Source organism: Pseudophryne corroboree, chromosome 1, assembly GCF_028390025.1.
Source record: "Pseudophryne corroboree isolate aPseCor3 chromosome 1, aPseCor3.hap2, whole genome shotgun sequence".
Lineage (NCBI taxonomy): Eukaryota > Metazoa > Chordata > Amphibia > Anura > Myobatrachidae > Pseudophryne > Pseudophryne corroboree.
In genome coordinates, this window is record NC_086444.1 from 835,671,846 (window position 1) to 835,687,382 (window position 15,537).

Below are 15,537 nucleotides of genomic sequence, written 5' to 3' on the forward strand. Positions count from 1 at the left end.
AAACTGCTCAGAAATTGTTGGTTTTTATATGATTGTTTTAGGCTAAGAACATCTATTTAAAACTTTCCCAACATGATTGTATTAATAAAATAAACAAAAAAACTTTTTTATGAAACACATAACACCAATACTGTTTTATTTTCTAATATCAGTTGCTGATATATCGAGCCATCAAAGATTGGGACATCACAACATCGTGGCTTTAGATTTCCCTGGCTACTCCTCTCTACATCCACCAGGTTGGGGATGCTACCAGGCTGACCAATCAGCAGTGATCGACTGCACGGCAGACAGGACCGGGAGGTACCTCTGAGATTGGCGGCTGCTAGAAAATGATCTTCCAGCTGCCGTCCAGTGGGCGTTTCTGACTTCTCACATTAGATGTATCCCTGTTAGGGAAAGTCCAGCCTGGCGTGGTTGCATCTGAGCACCCACAGAACTGGCTCCTATCTGTGTTTCCATCTCATGACTTCTACAAACTTTAGCTATGATTATAAAGGTAAAGACTGAAAAAAGTTTGTGGCATCAAGCATAATAATAAAGTGTTTTAATCAGCTGCTTACCAGGGAAGAGGACTGCTAATCCTCTAAAAATACATAGTAACTCCCAGGAGTGGGGAAAATAAAATATATCAGTATCAATTCACTCAGTGGTCATGTAAAGATACAATTAAAGTGCTATTTAGTGCAGTAATAATATATGGATATAATTGAATGCAATCTATGTCACATAGTATCCAATATTCTATTTCATCAATACCATACGGTTTTCTCAAAAACACTACTAGAGTGTAGTAGAAGAATATATACTGTTATTACAGCAGTAAATAGTACATGCTCCACTTTTCTTAGAAATAGTGCTTGTGGTAAGTTCAAGATAATAATATCTTGAATGGATGTACTGAAGTTTATACGTTGTCCGTTAATAGTTCTAACGCCAGAGATTCTCAGTCCATGGCAGACAGTCTCTATGAAGCGACAGTCAACACAATATATAATGTAGAAGTTGGTTCATCCTCACAGATAAATTACTATTGTCTCACCACAACGTTGTGTAGATGTAGGTCCCGTGGATAGTATTGATCCTTTGGCAGCCTGCCGGGGCCAGCAGTGCGGCTGAGATCAATGGCACAGTGACACACCAAGGGAGGGATGCACATGCGCACTGATATATTGGTACTATACAGGCTTTCCTGTGCCGTGGCTCAGTGTATTTGCAAACAAGCCTGTAAGCTTAGGCTTGAGTCCAGTAGATGGAGCTGCACATGGCAGATAGCAACATAGACCACTGGGTGCAATCGTGTTCACCAGACACCAGGAAAACTCTGTATCTTCTACACGTTTCACCACATAACGAAGTGCCTTTGTTGAGAAACGGAAGTTTGGAGAAGAAGGGGATTTTCATAACATTGTTTTTATTTTAATTTATGTATTTATATATATTTTCTTACTTTCTATGTCATTTGTTTATTATATATTCTTTCAGATGTACACTTAACATCTCGTGCGTGACTCTAAAATCACTCACATATATATATATATATATATATACAGCATATATATATATATATATACAGTATATATATATATACACACACAATGTATATATATATATATATATATATATGTGTGTGTATATATATATATGGTTATATGTTATGTAAACGCTGGTTTACGTACAGGACTAAAAGCAACACTTTAAAAAGACATTTCATACACTTTAAATGGAGCCGCTGCGGCCGATATACTTAATCCTCAACCTACGTACTTATTACACCATTAGCGTACAGAGCCCCATACCGTGTACTTACTTTGCGTACAAACGCCGCGCTGGCTGTACAAAGTACACTCAGTGCGTACACACCCAAATATACTCCGTGAACCCTTAACAGATATACATGTGATAGTAATACACTTATAACCTTAGCAGGGAAAGGAAAACACGACACCAGTTTGTATTTAAAATGCCGGGTTCCGACACCACAACATATTATTACTGAAAGGGGGTTACAATAACAAAGCAATACAATACAAAAGAATAATGGCTACAGTCAATGGTACATACGTGTTTGGTTTTCGCCGCGCTTCCCAGTCTGGTCCTCAGTCATCTGGGTAGATGACCTTTTGAGTCTGTGTGTGATCAGGCCTGCAGCTGGCTCTTTTATACAATCTTCCAAAACTTAACACAATGGATACTGTAATCTCTTTGTCCATTGGACACAGGGATGGTCATTTACAGTACAGGAGAGGTCATAGGTTGGTTTTAATAGGTGGGCGATGTCTGTTCCAGATGCACTTGTGGGTGGTCTCCTCTGGGTTCCCGCCGCATACCAAATGTACAGTAAATACAGTTTATATCTATATTCTGCTCCTGCGCATAACTATTCGCTGGAACGTGCGACCTTCTGCAAACCAACACCGGAATATTGCCCTTAAAATACCCTACAGCTGGATACCAAACACCACCTTTTAACCTTGTTCTGTCCCCTCCTATCCTGTAAAGGTGAATCCCTTTGTTCTGATACCATTTAAACTGTTGTAACTTGCTGGTGCGGTGCAGGGAGACTATGTGTACATTGTGCACTATTTGGATTAAATATGTAATGTGTTTTGATGGCTTTTCCATGCGTTCACAAACTCTACCGTAAATACTCATACCACGCGCTAATGCGCAGGACCGTGGGAGCGACCATACGCAAATTGCGAATATGTGCACGCACGGCAAAGTACGCGCACGGAGGCCATCTGTGTGTAGTTTGTACGTGATGTGTGTACTGCAATATTTTTCGACTTTGACAGTTATACAAGCTACCATTAGATCATCATTACCAGTAACCTGTCATTGCTGAGTTGCAAGGATCCACTAGACTCAAACTTCGCTTTATTCAGCAGTAGGATCGTGAATTGCTCCACATAATAATGTAATATTTTAATGTCATAAGCCAGTGCTGTCCAACCAATGTGCCTTTAGCTACAGTTACAACACTTATCTGACATTGTTTCTACAGTATATATACAGTACTAGGCATAGTTCTAGAACTGTTGCAGACTTTTGTTTCATCTTTCTGATATGGAGTTGACACCTATCACTAGTAATTAAGTTGCAGGTGTATAACAGCAGGTGACTAGACCTGGTATGTGAGGTTTACAGCTACCTGTGCTACAGGACTAAACATTAATCGATAGAATGCTTATTCTTGTGTTAATAATAAAAAGAGTGTCAATAACATGAAAGTGCTATGGGAATTATTTCATCCCGAAAGTATCACTGTTTCTGTTTGCATAGGTTCAGGGCTGCATCCACCGAAAATCAATTCTTCGTCCCCTTCTGATATCTCTGTGAGGCATCCAGGGATCAGATTCAATACACTAAGATATGTGCAAGTGAAAGTATTTGCTTAGAACTGAAAAATTCAACCTTCAGTTTAAAGGTCATCTGCAGGTATGTTATTGCACAAAATGATTAAATCTTTACTTGATTTTGCTAAATAAAACAATTTAGAGTTGCTGTAAAATTATCCAGATTTTTAGGAGAAAATAAAAAATTCATGTAAATGCAAAAAAAGACTTCATCCTGACCAGAGCCGGCCACAGGCATAGGCAAACTAGGCAATTGCCTAGGGCATTTGATATGCCTAGGGGCATCATCAGCTTCTGCTGATTAAAATGATATGCGGCATGCCTATATTCTGTATGTAGCATTTCATATGCAGATACAGCCACAGTCTCACACAGTATATTGGCATGCTGCATATCAGTTTAATCAGCAGAAGCTGCTTGTGCATCCTAGCCACATAGCAATGCAAATAAGATGCATTTTCATTAAAAAAAAGTGCCCGACGTTAGCATTGATGCAAGATTTGTGAGGACACATCTGTATCTAAGCAGAGGCAGAGGTCACAGTGTTAGTGGAAGTGTGAGTACTGTGTGCATGTGAGTGGGTTGGTTGTGCAGTAGTGTTCAGAATATGTGTAAGGAGCATTATGTGTGTCATGTAAAAATGCATTAATAATGTGCAACATACAGTATGTGTAAAGGGCCACTATGTGTATCATTATGTGTATAAAGGCATTAATAATGTGCGGCATATGTGTAACAGGGTACTACTGTATGTGTGTCATTATGTGTATAGGGGCACTAATAATGTGCAGCAAATGTGTAGGGGGCACTATGTGTGTCATTATGTGTATAAGGGCATTAATAATGTGCGGCATATTTGTAACAGGGTACTACTGTATGTGTGTCATTATGTGTATAGGGGCACTAATAATGTGCAGCAAATGTGTAGGGGGCACTATGTGTGTCATTATGTGTATAAGGGCATTAATAATGTGCGGCATATGTGTAAGGGACATTATGTGTAAAAGGGCATTAATAAAGGTTGTCATAATGTGTAAGGTGCATTATGTTTATAAGGACATTAATGTGTCTCATGTGTAAGGGGCATTACTGTGTGGAATTGTGTATAAATGCATTACTAATGTGTGGCATTATGTGTATAAGGTGCTCTACTATGTGGCGTTGCAAATAGAAAGGGCACTACTGTGTTGTCTAATGTGAATAAAGAGCAATAAGGTGTGGTGTAATGTGAATAAGGAGCAATTCAGTGTGATGTAATGTGAATAAGGGGCTCTACTGTGAGGAGTAACGTTTATAAGGTAAAGTGATACTACTGTGGGATGTAATGAATTATGGACACTATCGCAAGATAAAATGTGAATAAAGTTGCAGTACTGTGTGGCGTAATTGGAATTGGGGTTACTATTGTGTGGCCATGTCCCTTCCCAGCAAGAAGATGCCCCTTTTTGGGCTGTGCGTCAAATGTGCGAACTGTTCCTATTTAAAATATAGGGGGTACAAGGACTGCTATGGGTGAGGGGTAATGGTGCTGGGAAAGAGGTGCAAGGTCAGAGGCAGAACCAGCGGTGGTGCTAGGGGGCACCAGCCAAAATCTTGCCTAGGGCATCATATTGGTTAGGGCCGGCTCTGATCCTGACACAGCTATGAATAAAATAGTAACCACCTACAATATTTCCAATGGCTGAAGAGGTTGTCCCAGATAATGAATTTTCCATTGAAAAGTCCATTTCCACTAGCTACTGTCAGCGATCTCCTATAAATATCCACTATCTTAAATTGACCCTTTGGTGAAAACTGCCGTAGTAAGGGTCTGATTCATTTTACAAAAGTGGAACAATTACACAAAGTAGGATTCCTCTGTTTGGTACTCTTTTCGCTAATCGTGGCTCTGTGTGTAACTAGGTGTTAGATAGGTGATAGATTATACCCCCTTTCCATCTAATTACGCGGGTCGCAGCCGGGAGCCTGACATGGGTGCTACCCGGCTGCGACCCGCGTCAGCCCCATTTCCATCTGCAATTTCCAACCCGGCATACTGCCGGGTTGGTGACATTGCCAGTGACGCAGCGGTGGCGCTGGGTGATCACATGATCTCCCAGCGCCGCCCTCCCATACAGTGTGAACGGGAGACGTGTTGCTTCCGTTTACACTGCACAGCTTACCCATGTTCAACCCTGCAAACTACCCGAGTTGGAATACCGGGTTAGTCGACCCGGCTTATTCCAATTCAGCCCTTTTACACCAGCCAGCAACACGGGTTATGCGCGTTCATGTACAATATCCTGTGTTGTATTCTGGCTGGTGGAAAAGGGGTATAAGTCACTCCTTAGGAGGTTCTAGGCTACATTCTGTATTTTATTTTGCGGTTATGGTTCAATAGTTCTGCAGTAAGAAGGTCTACAATCATTAGGTTGACACCAAATGGTCGACAGTGAAAAAGTCAACATGAACAAAAGGTCGACATGGTCATTAGGTCAACACATGAAAAGGTCAACAGGTACAAAAGAACGACATGTGAAATGGTCGACACAGGAAAAGGTTGACACAAAGTTTTTACATTTTTTTGGTGCCGTTTTTGCCATCTCAGCACGTAAACCCCCAATTAGAGTACTGCGTCCCCTTGCATGGCTCGCTTCAGTCGCCATGTTACTATTCCCAGTCATAGTCCATGTGGTTGGTAAAGTATGAAAAAGTAAAAAAAAATAAACTAATGCCAACCATATGTGTGTCGACCACTGGCATGTCGACCATTTGAACATTTCGACCTTTTGTACCTGTCGACCATAAGCACTGTTGACCTAATGACCATGTCAATCTTTTGATCATGTCAACCTAATGCATAGTGACCTATTGACTGTCTAACTAGACACTGTAGGTTTATTGACTGCATACCCTATTTTGTATTTAGACCCACACATTTTTTTAAATCACGTGTTATATATCCAGTATTTTATTTTTTATTAAAATATACTAATTAGTGCTAATACAAGAAGTGTGTCTTGAATCATTATTGAATGGCAGAACCCTCTATGGGGCATTTACAAAAATATGTGGAAAAGTACAAGTGCGCAGTAATCCATAGAATGAAATAAAACAATTACTTGCAGTAGTTTGATAAAGCTAACTCCCGATTGGTTGCCCCTGGGACAAGGGGACACACCGTCAAAGTTCTGTCTATTCCCCTCGGAACAGGGGATGTGGTATCCCCTGTTCCGAGAGGAATAGACAGAACTTTGTCGGTCCCATAGCAACATTTTGAAGGGGCCCCTATCCCAGTGCTTTTAGAGAGACACCTCTCCACATCCGTTGTTAATGTTGTGCCCCATGATAGTGCCCTAGTTAATTTTGGAAGCATAGTAGTGCCCTAGTTCACATTATGTCACATTGTAGGGCTGCTAGTACACATTATACAACACAATATCCCAAATTCACATTATGACATAGTGGGCCTAATTTAGAGTTGATCGCAGCAGCAAATTTGTTAGCAGTTAGGCAAAACCATGTGCACTGCAGGGGGGGGGGGGGGCAGATATAAAAGGTGCAGAGAGAGTTAGATTTGGGTGGGGTGTGTTCAAACTGAAATTTAAATTGCAGTGTAAAAATAAAGCAGCCAGTATTTACCCTGCACAGAAACAAAATAACCCACCCAAATCTAATTCTCTCTGAAAATGTTATATCTGCCACACCTGCAGTGCACATGGGGGGGTCATTCCGAGTTGATCGCACTTCACTTTTGGGTAGCTTGGTTTGTTGGTATCTGTATGGAGGGAAATGTATTTTCTCTTGGCAAACTAAGCAATACTGTACCATGCAGAAAAAGTACTATACATTCCTAAAAATAAGACAAAATGAATGCAGACAAAAATGACTTATTAGCACTTAAAATATACAGATAGATCACAGGTTCTCAAACTCGGTTCTCAGGACCCCACACAGTGCATGTTTTGCAGGTCTCCTCACAGAATCACAAGTGAAATAATTAACTCCACCTGTGGACCTCTTAAAATGTGTCAGTGAGTAATTAATACACCTGTGCACCTGCTGGGTTACCTGCAAAACATGCACTGTGTGGGGTCCTGAGGACCGAGTTTGAGAACCCATGAGATAGATACATTCTTTACTAATCATTTGTGCAGTTTCCTAAGTAAAGCCTATGACAGCATAAGCATTGATGGGCTATTGTATTCAAACTAAATGTTTGTTTTGGTGTTTACCTCTGAGCTTTTATTATCATTTGTTACAGCATTCTATTGCAGTGTTCTCCCCATAAAATTTTGCCAGCCAGGTGGCATCAAGTAGTAGCCAGGCGTGGGCCTTCATGCAAAAAAGGGGCATGACTTCACAGGGAAAGGGCGTGGCCACACAGCAGTACTGATTCACATTATACCCACACAGTATGGCCCCTTATTGCACATTATACTCAAATACTAGTGCCCCCTATACCCATTATGCCACACAGCAGGGACCCCCTAACCTATCGGATACTAAAGGGTGGACTGGGCCTAATGTCCAGTTACTCAACCAGGGCTGTTGCCTTCCTACCTTAGAGCACATAAAGTGTATTGGACTTAATGTCCAGAGTCACTTATTTGTGGCACGGGCCCTCTGCCTGCCTAACATGCCCCACAGGCCTGAGGCCTGTTTGCACCCATGGGCCCAAGGGGGGGAGGGGGGGTATGTTACTAGTAGCCAAGGCCTTCCTGTACATTGGAAGAGGCTGCAGTGGGGAGCTTCATTCAGCTCTTTAGGCTGCAGCACTCTCCAGTACTCTTCTTCTACCACTGGCCCATCCTAACGATGTCTTCTTGCCTCTTTAGTCGTGGCCGGAGCTCTTCAGTAGATGTCTGCTCAACTGAATGCTTAGCGGGTGGAGCTATGATGCAGTGAGCTGCAATTGATTCTCCTTGACTGCTTGTAATTAGCTGCCTGTGATGGGCTGCCTGTTCGTGAGCCGTGATTGGCTTGCGAATGGCGCAAAATTTTATTGGGCGCTACCTGTAGCCTGACTCTTAGTTAGTGGCAGCGGTGGCAAAGAATGCCGGGTGGCAGGGCACTTTTGCCGGATGGCCTGCCAGAAAAATAAAGCGTGGGGAGAACACTGTATTGTGTTCAGGTCTCTGTAAAAAGAGCTGATATGCTGATTATTTTCACACTGGCTGGTAGCAGCTAATGGGAAGGAGAGTTAACAGTGGTATATTTATAATGGGTGTAGTGTGCAGTGACACTGCTTCATGAGATGGAGGCCCTGTACAAGCCCCTTCACTTGTGTGCCCATCTTTCACCCATGGAGAGAGCCTGTTGTCACTTGTTCCTTTTGCGTTTCCTTTTGGTTCTCTCCGCCATGGTAGAAGAGCTGGAGTCCCATGGGATACGGTGGCTCCCAGACACTGGTTGGCTGGGAGTGAGCCATGCAGTGGGAGCCACCGCATAACGTGAGCTAGCTCCTTGCACTGATTCAGTCTGCTCAGGCTGCCTCCAGCTTCAACACCAAAGGCAACCTCTTCTGCCTGTGTGGCTCCATTGCTGTCACTATATCTATACATGTATGCATTTGTGCAACTCTTATTTCTATCCACTAACATTCTACTCACTCACTTTCTACTGACTCTCTTATTGTATATACCAGTGGTTCTCAACCGGTGGTACACGCAATACCACTGGTAAAATTAGCAAAGCTAGGTGGCACTCAAGCTCAAGCCTTGGCCAATGGCAATATCTGTAAATCATTGACCGACCTCTCTGCTTAGTTCCTGCTTACCCTGCTGCCTCTTCTTCTGAGGTATGATGCTGTGCACTGCAGCCGGATACTTACTCACACCACTCAGATACCATCTCCTACCTCACAGTAGCTAGGACTACCCAACACATGGCAGCTCTGCGTAAATGAAATACTTACACAGTGTGCCATTTTGCAGCTACCTGCTATCAGCAGCTGCTCTGGAGCCATTTTCTGGTTCCCCCTTAGCAACACTGCACCAAGGTAGGGGCCACTGTCCAGCGTCTTATTAACAGCTGCCACAACAGCTGAGGTCACATAGATCATTACCTGAAAGGATCAATTGAGCACAGAGGGCAGCTCCTTAATACCTTCTATACTGTGTTATTTGTTTTATGATTTTATATCAATGGCTACATTGATCTGGTTATATTTTGAGTTGGATTTATTATTTGTTGAGTGAGAGCTACAGTATGTGGAGGGGTCAGTGTGCTATGTGGAATGATTATCACAAATATTTACATGTTTTAAATGCATACCTTCTGCAAAGTGGTACTTGACCTATTCCCACTGTTGCTGTATGGTACTTGCCAAAGATAGGTTGTGAACCCCTTTTATTTACTGTAGGGAACTTTAACAGTGCATGTTATTTACTAACACATATTAAATGGTCCAAAGGTTATACTAATTATTTGATTTGTGATTTTTGAGATACCAGGAAAATATGCACTGGTTACACGAGTCTGTGAAACACTGCTCTATGGCAGGGCCATAACTAGGGTGGTACGGAGTGTGCACGGTAGGGGGCACTCTTGGTGGTACTTGTCAATTATCTGTTTTAATTACTTTCACTTATAGCTTCCCCCTTTTTAAAGCCCAGCATCTCCTGATCATCCCTGTCTCCTTCCCCCATCCCTCCCGTTGCTAATACCTATACAACATTCATGGAACCCATTGCCTGTGGCATTGCAGTCAGACAATATTCATTGCGCTATCTGCACTTGCATAGTAGACTAGAGAATTAATTTGGGGGTGGGTCAATTCTCTTTCTGGCACAGGGCACCAAAAAGTCTAGTTACTGCTCTGATCTATGGTAAGCACAATACATCCAGAATCAGTGGAAGGAAGGGGAATGGGTTGGGGTTGAAGGGAGATGAGAAAATGTTAAGAGTTATGGTGGAGGAGGAGGGTGAAGAGTGATAGGTAGAATGTTGCCCCTGAGAGGGTGACATTCAACTATTTAGGGGCACCAAAATGAAATTATACCTCTACGCCCCCAACCTAAAAACATTGTGGTATCCTAGTGCCCAGCGAAGAAAAAGTACACAGCACGGAAATCGTGCCAGGCATCTAAGGATAGGTGCACCGTATGATAGAGCAGAGTTGATTACTGACTGTCAGAAAAACATAAATATACAAAACAAATAGCAGCCACTTTTTTGAAGTATAAGTTGTCTTATTTATGTAGTTATTACTTAAATGATGGTCATTATTTTTAGCAACTTTTTTGTAAGCAAATGTTTTATTGCCCTTATATTCTGATAAATCTGTATTTAAATGGGTGTGTCATTTTTTTGTCACATTTTAGATTAATTTCATACCTATCTTAATGTTAACTAAATTCATTTTGAGACTAATTTTTCAATCTTCAACTGTCATACATTATTTTCCATACACTTTGTCTAGATTCATCTTGAGTAATGTTTCTCAGAAAACCAGTTCAACTAAAATGACCAAATGTATGTAACAGGTTTAGTTATTTTTGTATAACCCATTTTTTTTTTCTAATCTCCCCCTTCATGTAACTAATGTGAGGGAGGTTGGAACCCCCTATTGACTGAAGCCAGGATGATGGATCATGCTGATTATACAGTGCACAATGGCACGAGGGCACGAGCACAGTTGGTTTCAAATTAAGTTCACTTAACAGTGAGCTGCACATACAAAACAGTAAATATATGTATATAAAAATATGCTGTGGTTCACGCATTGTAAGATCTCTGCCAGAAGCATATGCACCTATTTAACGCCAGGCATGGGTCACATGCACTTATGTCCAATCAAAGTCGGTTCATAAGTGATGCCAATCGTAGGGGTCATCAGGTGGTTTCACCTATCCCTCACGTGTTGCTAATAATATGGCTTCCTCAGCTATATACAGTATGTGTCTGTGTCCTGTAAACTACTCTTCTTCAATGCATGAACTTTCTGGTCATGTTTTCTTACGGCATCTTATGCCCAAACTGGTATAATATTCACTTAGCCCATGAATCTCTAATTGTGGGGGGGATGGGGTGGTGGTTTTTAAATTAAAGATGACAGCTGAAAAGGGCTGATCCCCTACTGTAGGCCATAATCCTAATTATCTAATGTTAGTGTATATTAATTTGGACCCTACTACTAAAAGTAGAGACTTCATAGGATACACCATTACACAATACTAATTTTTACACATTATTATATTTCGCCCTCAGTCTCAGTTATTGAACATTTCAGCAGGCCTTATCTTTGCGATGTATACACTGAGCCATGGGTGACATAGTCAGGAAGCAGAATAATAAATACAAGAATGGACCCCTATGGCCTGCATGCTTATTTTATCTGTGCATTAGAAATTAATTATGAAAAGCTGCTTGAAATTTGCTTATTTTATGTTTTATACTAGAGGATCAGCCCTTTTAAGCTGTCATCTAATAAAGTTACTGTCTTTAGCCTTCAGCCAAATTCTTATATAGTACATGGTTCATTTAATAGACCAACGTCTTCAATTATACTGAATATTTTACTACATGCCATGATATTGGATTACTACGCTTAGGAGCCCTCATTCAGATGTGGTTGGGGGATTATCACTGCCGCTTACATAGAAGCAGCTGCAACAGCACTAATACGGTGCTGCATTACTGATATTATTGGTGACAGCCTCTGGAGAAACAGGCTGTCGCCACCACCTTCCTACCCCCAAACTGTATCCGACTGCCAGTCACTGACAGTCTGATGCCATAGTGCGACCGACTACAAAAATTATTTTGGGCCTATCTTATTAAATTGGCTAGGAGCAGCAAGTGCTAGCAGATATGGCCTTGGATGTACTGTATGTTGTTATCCATTGATAGTGACAAAGCTACAACATACATCAATATACACATTGGAAGGTGGAATACAATATAATCTTTTGTTGATTGGGAATGTTGTTTTCTCATAAAGTGGATGTTATTAATTGCATATAGTAAAAGCAATAGGAAGTCTAAGTAAAAGGAAATTATTTACTCTGATTGTATATTAATTAAGGATGTTGAAAATAGGTCTGCTTAATTACACAAAGAAATTAGGCAGCATGCAGTGAGCTACTTTAGTATGATATTATGATATTATACACCTAACATTTATTGAAACAGCCTTCCTTTTAGATTATTTTACTATGTATTTCTACTTTAAAGCCAAAGTCCTATGTGTATGGGCACAAGATAAGTTCTATTTGTAGAAATGATCTCAGAAGACATTCAATCTATTAAACATCCAACCTCTATGACCAAATACCAAACTATGGTCTCAGTCAAGGCTTCTATTTATTATTGTTTTACAGTTTGAAGTCTTATGATTGAGGTTAACTTTGACATTTTAAATTAGGGAGCAATATGAGAAATTAGTCCTAATAATATGTTTACTTTTGGGATAGTTTTGTCACCAATGTATTAGGCATAGCACTAGTATATTGAAGTGAGTCCACTTCTCATTCTTCTGTGAAATCTCTTTTCTTCCATTATTGTGCAGTGAATAACTCTTTCCTTAGGCATAATCAATGTGAGCATTTTTGTACAGGGAGTGAAAGGCCTCATTTTCTTGAACAAAGTGTTATGGAAAAGAAAACCTTCACACTGAATGCTTCTCCATGTGCCTTCAAAAACTTCTCATTGGGAAATATTTTAGAAGAGGTTAATCTATTCACAGCTGTCTCTGCCGAAATCTCTTTTGCAGCTTTGATATTCTAAGTGCTCCAGGATTTTAGAATTCTATTAAGACCTAGGGAACAGCACAATTTTAGTTTCAATGTAAAAGTGAAGGTATTAAGTGGATGTAGAGATACAAATTACCTAGAGCAATTGCAACAAAGAAAACAAAATTTGCAATGTCTTCAAGGAGGGAGATAGTTGGTTCCATTCGCATAGGGTATTGGTATCCGCTCCCTGCTTGCAGAAAGATACACTGATGTTCTTATTAGACTATAAACTGGTCTACTTTTCTTTCTTGACAAAGTAGTTATACATGTTTCTATTTTTCTTGTATTTCATTCGTTTTCCTAAAGCGATGTTTAGACAGTACACAGTCTTTTTGATCTCAGTGATATCTAGAGAATTTACAGGTAGCACACCATAGTTCCTCTGTTAATGCTGCACAAATTTTAAAGTTTAATTTAACAAATTTTAGTACACTTAGGGAAACTACTGTAAGATTAGACGGATGGCTAAATTCATGGTATTACATTTATTTATAAATACTCTCTGTATTGCTTAAAAGGACTAAGGGGTATGTTTACTAAAGGTCGATTTTCATAGATTTTTATTGATTTCAAATCAGTGAAAATCGATCTAGATCGATGTAATGTTTCTTTCCAGGGAAAAAACACACATTTACTAACAGTTCAGCCCTAAACACAACATTGAATGAGATCGATTTTCATCTATTTAAAAATGATTACTATTAAGTACAGTAAATATACATCTACAGTCGTAGTCAGAAATTACTTATTTCCACAGTAGCATTTTAAAGTTGTCTTTCAAACCTTCAAGTTCAAGTTTGTTTAAGTCCTAAACCGGTACCAGATACCCAAAAGGGAGATGTACTAGGTATGCGTTTACCAATAAGACACATCTTTATATAATATATATAAATCCCTATAGGTCTGGCATCCAAGCAACTTACTGCGTGTCCTTGCCAAGATAAGCACAAACACAAGTTGAGTAAATCCAAAAAGGTTCTTTTGCTGTATAACTTTAACGCAGGGGTGTCAAACACAAGGCCCGCGGGCCAAATCCGGCCCGCCAGACCTCGTCTGATGGCCCGCGGTGCCGCCGCCAGCCTTCCCTTTTTTTTTTTCAATGAATTTACTCCGTGCCTGCACGGAGTAAATTCATTTTAAAAATGGCTCAAGTTAAAAAAAATAAAAAAAATTTACTTACCTTCCGGGACCTGGCCCGACTTCTTCCTGCCCCGCACTGCTCCCTGGGTGTCGGACGTGACGTCATCACGTGACGTCCGCCCGACATCTCCAGGGATCAGAGGAGCGCGCGGACGCCGCGGAGAGGAGCAAGAAGAAAGAAGTAAAAGAAAGAAAGAAGTAAAAGGTAAGTAAAGTAAATGGAGGGGGCAGATGGCTGGGCACTATAAAAGGGGGCAGATGGCTGGGCACTATAAAAGGGGGCAGATGGCTGGGCACTATAAAAGGGGGCACATGGCTGGGCACTATAAAAGGGGGCAGATGGCTGGGCACTATAAAAGGGGGCAGATGGCTGGGCACTATAAAAGGGGGCAGATGGCTGGGCACTATAAAAGGGGGCAGATGGCTGGGCACTATAAAAGGGGGCACATGGCCTTGTGTTTTCCATATGTTTAATAAACAGTGTTTGGCAATATTTGTATGTTTAAAAAAAAATTAATGTTTGTTACCAAAAAACATTTTTCAATACATTGTACAATAATTGTACATTTGAATATCTACTTGTCATTATTCTGACTATGTTTCTGCTTTCAGAGCTAGTTATTACTTACATTATTACAAAAAACAGTAATAATTGAATGCAGTGACATTAATTTATGATAATAAAGAGTGGACACATAGACCTACAGATACAACCGGCCCTTTGATGGGGACCAAACTGCTGATGCGGCCCCCGATGAATTTGAGTTTGACACCCCTGCTTTAACGTTTCGGGGATTACACCTAAAGACGGATTTCTAAATCCCGAAACGTTGAAGTAAAGCATGAAAGAACCGTTTTGGATTTACTCATATGTAGTGCCATGCTTGCTTTTATATATATATATATATATATATATATATATATATATTCATATACCAGGAAATAGAGGAGTACAGCACTTAGGATACTTAATGCTTGAAATAGATATTTTGACATAAAACTGGTTTCAAGCATTATTAAGTATCCTGAGTGATGTATTTGCTAAATTGGAGTGCTATAAGATCCAAATCAACAGGCGGCACTCATCAGGACAATTTATACAAAGACACAGCAGAGCCCTGGTGGGTTTATCATCATTTCAGAACTTGTATTAGATGTTCTTTTGTCACAAGTATATAAAAATTACATAGTGTCTAATAGTGTATGTAGTTTCTTAAAACCACCAGTGTACAGTGAAGTTGATAAAAGTAGATTAACAATTTACTACACACACACACACACAAGGAAAAACCCCTGTGTAAATTCTGCGTTTGCCCCTGAGT

The 15,537-nt window shown here is 40.4% G+C and overlaps 1 protein-coding gene across 7 annotated transcripts in view; it reads left to right on the forward strand.

Moving 5' to 3' along the window:
* MAPK10 (mitogen-activated protein kinase 10) overlaps positions 1-15,537 on the forward strand; it is a 485,680-nt gene that overhangs the window by 93,362 nt on the left and 376,781 nt on the right. For 3 of the 7 annotated variants that reach the window (XM_063919876.1, XM_063919877.1, XM_063919879.1), the window contains exon 2: positions 3,286-3,441. The exons of the other annotated variants lie outside the window; for them this stretch is intronic. The gene's annotated coding sequence lies outside the window, so the exon portion shown is untranslated. The remainder of the gene's footprint in view (positions 1-3,285; positions 3,442-15,537) is intronic. 7 annotated transcript variants of the gene reach the window in all.